Genomic DNA, 7,618 nt, shown 5'->3' with positions numbered 1-7,618 from the left:
TGTTTAAGGAGGCGGCCGCTCCTCCTTCCTTGGATGGACCATTCGCATATTTTTCGCCCGGCCTGTGTTTAAGGAGGCGGCCGGTCCTCCTTCCTTGGATGGACCATTCGCATATTTTTCGCCCGGCCTGTGTTTAAGGAGGCGGCCGGTAACTCCCTTTCTTGGATGAGACCCAACATTCGCATATTTTTCGCCCGGCCTGTGTTTAAGGAGGCGGCCGGTCCTCCCATTCTGCCAGTGTTCCTTGGACTTTGAAAATTTCAAAGTCTTTCCGCTCCGGGCTAGGGCGGGTGAGGTCGTCTCGAACCACGTGCCTGAAGGCCGCCTCGCGCCAGATGCGGCCCCGCTCTGTCGTGCGGTGTGACCGTCCAACGCGGGCATCGCTAGATTAGCCGTGGCCACGATCCTTCCACACCGCGAGCCTTTCGCCCTCGGCCGGTGTCGGTCAACGTGTGGGTGGGGGGGAAGGACGGCTGCCGGGAGCAGACAGCCGTCCCCGGGTGGGGTGTACAGTCCTTCCACCGCGGCCGCCGGGAGCAGACGGCCGTCGAGCGATTCTGCCATTGTTCCTAGGACTTTGTACATTTTAAAGACCCTCCGCGCGGGCCGCTGATCCCGCTCGGTCGCTCCGGCCTGTGTTTAAGGAGGCGGCCGGTCCTCCCATTCTGCCAGTGTTCCTTGGACTTTGAATATTTCAAAGTCTTTTCGCTCCGGGCTAGGGCGGGTGAGGTCGTCTCGAACCACGTGCCTGAAGGCCGCCTCGCGCCGGATGCAGGCCCCGCTCTGTCGTGCGGTGTGACCGTCCAACGCGGGCATCGCTAGATTAGCCGTGGCCACGATCCTTCCACACCGCGAGCCTTTCGCCCTCGGCCGGTGTCGGTCAACGTGTGGGGTGGGGGGGAAGGACGGCTGCCGGGAGCAGACAGCCGTCCCCGGGTGGGGTGTACAGTCCCTTCACCGCGGCCGCCGGGAGCAGACGGCCGTCGAGCGATTCTGCCATTGTCCCTAGGACTTTGTACATTTCAAAGACCCTGCGCGCGGGCCGCTGATCCCGCTCGGTCGCTCCGGCCTGTGTTTAAGGAGGCGGCCGGTCCTCCCATTCTGCCAGTGTTCCTTGGACTTTGAAAAGTCTTTCCGCTCCGGGCTAGGGCGGGTGAGGTCGTCTCGAACCACGTGCCTGAAGGCCGCCTCGCGCCGGATGCAGGCCCCGCTCTGTCGTGCGGTGTGACCGTCCAACGCGGGCATCGCTAGATTAGCCGTGGCCACGATCCTTCCACACCGCGAGCCTTTCGCCCTCGGCTGATGTTCAACCAACGTGTGGGGAGGGGGTTATGGACGGCTGCCGGGAGCAGACAGCCGTCCCCGGGAGGGGAGACTTCACGGCGGCCGCCGGGAGCAGACGGCCGTCGAGAGATTCTGCCAGTGTTCCTTGGACTTTGACTATTTCAAAGTCTTTCCGCTCCGGGCTAGGGCGGGTGAGGTCGTCTCGAACCACGTGCCTGAAGGCCGCCTCGCGCCGGATGCAGGCCCCGCTCTGTCGTGCGGTGTGACCGTCCAACGCGGGCATCGCTAGATTAGCCGTGGCCACGATCCTTCCACACCGCGAGCCTTTCGCCCTCGGCCGGTGTTCGCTCAACGCGCGGGCCGCTGATCCCGCTCCATCTCTCCGGCCTGTGTTTAAGGAGGCGGCCGGTCCTCCCATTCTGCCAGTGTTCCTTGGACTTTGAAAATTTCAAAGTCTTTCCGCTCCGGGCTAGGGCGGGTGAGGTCGTCTCGAGCCACGTGCCTGAAGGCCGCCTCGCGCCGGATGCAGGCCCCGCTCTGTCGTGCGGTGTGACCGTCCAACGCGGGCATCGCTAGATTAGCCGTGGCCACGATCCTTCCACACCGCGAGCCTTTCGCCCTCGGCTGGTGTTCGTCCAACGTGTGGGGAGGGGGTTAAGGACGGCTGCCGGGAGCAGACAGCCGTCCCCGGGAGGGGAGACTTCACGGCGGCCGCCGGGAGCAGACGGCCGTCGAGAGATTCTGCCAGCGTTCCTTGTACTTTGAATATTTCACAGCCGTGCTCGCACTTAGGAAATTTTCGAGCGCTGTGGCACTTAGACATTTTTCGTCAAGCGTGGCACTTAGAAATTTTTCGTCAAGAGAGGCACTTAGACATTTTTCGTCAAGAGTGACACTTAGAAAATTTTTCACTCTCTTTGTGCCTTCCAGGGTGCTGTGCAACCCTGCGTGTTGTGTTCCCACCGAGCAAGGGGCGCTGCTGGCGGCCATGACCAAGCGCTCGGCACCGGGCCCTTTCATTTTGTGGGGTAAATTATGCGCCCCCCATGCTCGTTCTGACTATATTTTGCGAAAGGGGGGTAAATCGTTGATGAGTACGCTGACTAGGGGGACCATTTAGCGTACTCTGGCGCACCTGAAGACCAAAGTTGGTACTGCACCCTCCCCCTGGTACCCCAGCCCCTGGTACCTAAAGAGGGAGAGGCCGAATTTTCGCTTTTGAAGGCCGACCGCGGGAACCAGCCGAGGCGGACACTTTTCGGCTCAAGAGCCGTTGGCACTTAGAAAAAATTCGCACAATTGGCAGGACTTCCAGGGGAAGAGGCCGAATTTTCGCTTTTGAAGGCCGACCGCGGGAACCAGCCGAGGCGGACACTTTTCGGCTCAAGAGCCGTTGGCACTTAGAAAAAATTCGCACAAATTGGCAGGACTTCCAGGGGAAGAGGCCGAATTTTCGCTTTTGGCGGCCGACCGCGGGAACCAGCCGAGGCGGACACTTTTAAGCGGAAGAGCCGTTGGCACTTAGAAAAAATTCGCACAAGTTGGCAGGACTTCCAGGGGAAGAGGCCGAATTTTCGCTTTTTGGGGCCGACCGCGGGAACCAGCCGAGGCGGACACTTTTCGGCTCAAGAGCCGTTGGCACTTAGAAAATATTTGCAAAACTTGGCTTGACTTCCAGGAGAAGAGGCCGAATTTTCACTTTTGGTGGCCGACCTGGGGAACCAGCCGAGGCGGACACTTTTCGGCTCAAGAGCCGTTGGCACTTAGAAAATATTTGCCAAACTTGGCTTGACTTCCAGGAGAAGAGGCCGAATTTTCACTTTTGGTGGCCGACCTGGGGAACCAGCCGAGGCGGACACTTTACGCTGGTTGAGTCGTTGGCACTTAGAAAATATTTGCCAAACTTGGCTTGACTTCCAGGAGAAGAGGCCGAATTTTCACTTTTGGTGGCCGACCTGGGGAACCAGCCGAGGCGGACACTTTACGGCTGTTGAGTCGTTGGCACTTAGAAAATATTTGCCAAACTTGGCTTGACTTCCAGGAGAAGAGGCCGAATTTTCACTTTTGGTGGCCGACATGGGGAACCAGCCGAGGCGGACACTTTTCGGCTCAAGAGCCGTTGGCACTTAGAAAATATTTGCCAAACTTGGCTTGACTTCCAGGAGAAGAGGCCGAATTTTCACTTTTGGTGGCCGACCTGGGGAACCAGCCGAGGCGGACACTTTACGCTGGTTGAGTCGTTGGCACTTAGAAAATATTTGCCAAACTTGGCTTGACTTCCAGGAGAAGAGGCCGAATTTTCACTTTTGGTGGCCGACCTGGGGAACCAGCCGAGGCGGACACTTTACGGCTGTTGAGTCGTTGGCACTTAGAAAATATTTGCCAAACTTGGCTTGACTTCCAGGAGAAGAGGCCGAATTTTCACTTTTGGTGGCCGACATGGGGAACCAGCCGAGGCGGACACTTTTCGGCTCAAGAGCCGTTGGCACTTAGAAAATATTTGCCAAACTTGGCTTGACTTCCAGGAGAAGAGGCCGAATTTTCACTTTTGGTGGCCGACCTGGGGAACCAGCCGAGGCGGACACTTTACGCTGGTTGAGTCGTTGGCACTTAGAAAATATTTGCCAAACTTGGCCAGACTTCCAGGAGAAGAGGCCGAATTTTCACTTTTGGTGGCCGTTATGGGGAACCAGCCGAGGCGGACACTTTAGGCTGGTTGAGTCGTTGGCACTTAGAAAATATTTGCCAAACTTGGCTTGACTTCCAGGAGAAGAGGCCGAATTTTCACTTTTGGTGACCGACCTGGGGAACCAGCCGAGGCGGACACTTTACGCTGGTTGAGTCGTTGGCACTTAGAAAATATTTGCCAAACTTGGCAAGACTTCCAGGAGAAGAGGCCGAATTTTCACTTTTGGTGGCCGACCTGGGGAACCAGCCGAGGCGGACACTTTACGCTGGTTGAGTCGTTGGCACTTAGAAAATATTCGCCAAACTTGGCAAGACTTCCAGGAGAAGAGGCCGAATTTTCACTTTTGGTGGCCGACCTGGGGAACCAGCCGAGGCGGACACTTTACGCTGGTTGAGTCGTTGGCACTTAGAAAATATTTGCCAAACTTGGCTTGACTTCCAGGAGAAGAGGCCGAATTTTCACTTTTCATGGCCGTTATGGGGAACCAGCCGAGGCGGACACTTTGCGCTGGTTGAGTCGTTGGCACTTAGAAAATATTCGCCAAACTTGGCCAGACTTCCAGGAGAAGAGGCCGAATTTTCACTTGTGGTGGCCGTTATGGGGAACCAGCCGAGGCGGACACTTTAGGCTGGTTGAGTCGTTGGCACTCAGAAAATATTCGCCAAACTTGGCCAGACTTCCAGGAGAAGAGGCCGAATTTTCACTTGTGGTACCCGACCTGGGGAACCAGCCGAGGCGGACACTTTAGGCTGGTTGAGTCGTTGGCACTTAGAAAATATTCGCCAAACTTGGCCAGACTTCCAGGAGAAGAGGCCGAATTTTCACTTGTTCTGGCCGTTATGGGGAACCAGCCGAGGCGGACACTTTACGCTGGTTGAGTCGTTGGCACTTAGAAAATATTCGCCAAACTTGGCCAGACTTCCAGGAGAAGAGGCCGAATTTTCACTTGTTCTGGCCGACCTGGGGAACCAGACGAGGCGGACACTTTACGGCTGTTGAGTCGTTGGCACTTAGAAAATATTCGCCAAACTTGGCCAGACTTCCAGGAGAAGAGGCCGAATTTTCACTTGTTCTGGCCGACCTGGGGAACCAGACGAGGCGGACACATCACCCCGCAAGTGACGTTGGCACTTTGAAAATATTCGCCAAACTTGGCCAGACTTCCAGGAGAAGAGGCCGAATTTTCACTTGTTCTGGCCGACCTGGGGAACCAGACGAGGCGGACACTTTACGCTGGTCGAGTCGTTGGCACTTAGAAAATATTCGCCAAACTTGGCCAGACTTCCAGGAGAAGAGGCCGAATTTTCACTTGTGGTACCCGACCTGGGGAACCAGCCGAGGCGGACACTTTAGGCTGGTTGAGTCGTTGGCACTTAGAAAATATTCGCCAAACTTGGCCAGACTTCCAGGAGAAGAGGCCGAATTTTCACTTGCGGTGGCCGTTATGGGGAACCAGCCGAGGCGGACACTTTACGCTGGTTGAGTCGTTGGCACTTAGAAAATATTCGCCAAACTTGGCCAGACTTCCAGGAGAAGAGGCCGAATTTTCACTTGTTCTGGCCGTTATGGGGAACCAGCCGAGGCGGACACTTTACGGCTGTTGAGTCGTTGGCACTTAGAAAATATTCGCCAAACTTGGCCAGACTTCCAGGAGAAGAGGCCGAATTTTCACTTGTTCTGGCCGACCTGGGGAACCAGACGAGGCGGACACATCACCCCGCAAGTGCCGTTGGCACTTTGAAAATATTCGCCAAACTTGGCCAGACTTCCAGGAGAAGAGGCCGAATTTTCACTCGTTCTGGCCGACCTGGGGAACCAGACGAGGCGGACACATCACCCCGCAAGTGCCGTTGGCACTTTGAAAATATTCGCCAAACTTGGCCGGACTTCCAGGAGAAGAGGCCGAATTTTCGCTTTTTCTGGCCGACCTGGGGAACCAGACGAGGCGGACACATCACCCCGCAAGTGCCGTTGGCACTTTGAAAATATTCGAAACTTCCATCAAACACACATCGGCTTTTTCGCCGTCGCTGTCCGGCCTGGGCACCATCGTGGCTCGGACAGTTCGTGTGCCAGCTTCCGTTGGCACTTAGAACATTTTTCAAAATAAAAATAAACAGTCCTGCACATACGTGCCGACTATATTTTGCGAAAGGGGAGTAAACCGATGAGTACACTAACTAGGGGGACCAACAGACCGTAGTGGTCTCCCCTGGTACCTAAATGCATACCCCTGGTACCTCAGCGACTACCCCTGGTACCTAAATGCGTACCCCTGGTACCTCAGAGAGGCCGAATTTTCACATTCCGTGGCCGAACTAGGGAACCGGACGAGGCGGACACTTTTCCGGGAGAGACCCGATGGCACTTAGAAAATATTCGCTCAAGTTGGCAGGACTTCCAGAGCAAGAGGCCGAATTTTCGCTCGTTCGGGCCGACTCGGGGAACCAGCCGAGTCGGACACTTTTCCGGGCAAGACCCGATGGCACTTAGAAAATATTCGCTCAAGTTGGCAGGACTTCCAGAGCAAGAGGCCGAATTTTCACATTATGTGGCCGAACTAGGGAACCAGCCGAGTCGGACACTTTTCCGGGCAAGACCCGATGGCACTTAGAAAATATTCGCTCAAGTTGGCAGGACTTCCAGAGCGAGAGGCCGAATTTTCACTCGTTCGGGCCGACTCGGGGAACCAGCCGAGTCGGACACTTTTCCGGGCAAGACCCGATGGCACTTAGAAAATATTCGCTCAAGTTGGCAGGACTTCCAGAGCAAGAGGCCGAATTTTCACATTATGTGGCCGAACTAGGGAACCAGCCGAGTCGGACACTTTTCCGGGCAAGACCCGATGGCACTTAGAAAATATTCGCTCAAGTTGGCAGGACTTCCAGAGCGAGAGGCCGAATTTTCACTCGTTCGGGCCGACTCGGGGAACCAGCCGAGTCGGACACTTTTCCGGGCAAGACCCGATGGCACTTAGAAAATATTCGCTCAAGTTGGCAGGACTTCCAGAGCAAGAGGCCGAATTTTCACATTATGTGGCCGAACTAGGGAACCAGCCGAGTCGGACACTTTTCCGGGCAAGACCCGATGGCACTTAGAAAATATTCGCTCAAGTTGGCAGGACTTCCAGAGCGAGAGGCCGAATTTTCACTCGTTCGGGCCGACTCGGGGAACCAGCCGAGTCGGACACTTTTCCGGGCAAGACCCGATGGCACTTAGAAAATATTCGCTCAAGTTGGCAGGACTTCCAGAGCAAGAGGCCGAATTTTCGCTCGTTCGGGCCGACTCGGGGAACCAGCCGAGTCGGACACTTTTCCGGGCAAGACCCGATGGCACTTAGAAAATATTCGCTCAAGTTGGCAGGACTTCCAGAGCAAGAGGCCGAATTTTCACATTATGTGGCCGACTCGGGGAACCAGCCGAGTCGGACACTTTTCCGGGCAAGACCCGATGGCACTTAGAAAATATTCGCTCAAGTTGGCAGGACTTCCAGAGCAAGAGGCCGAATTTTCACATTATGTGGCCGAACTAGGGAACCGGCCGAGTCGGACACTTTTCCGGGAAAGACCCGATGGCACTTAGAAAATATTCGCTCAAGTTGGCAGGACTTCCAGAGCAAGAGGCCGAATTTTCACATTATGTGGC

Source organism: Syngnathus floridae, unplaced genomic scaffold, assembly GCF_059516105.1.
Source record: "Syngnathus floridae isolate MCC-2025c unplaced genomic scaffold, RoL_Sflo_1.0 HiC_scaffold_105, whole genome shotgun sequence".
Taxonomy (NCBI): domain Eukaryota; kingdom Metazoa; phylum Chordata; class Actinopteri; order Syngnathiformes; family Syngnathidae; genus Syngnathus; species Syngnathus floridae.
This window is presented reverse-complemented; position numbering follows the sequence as displayed.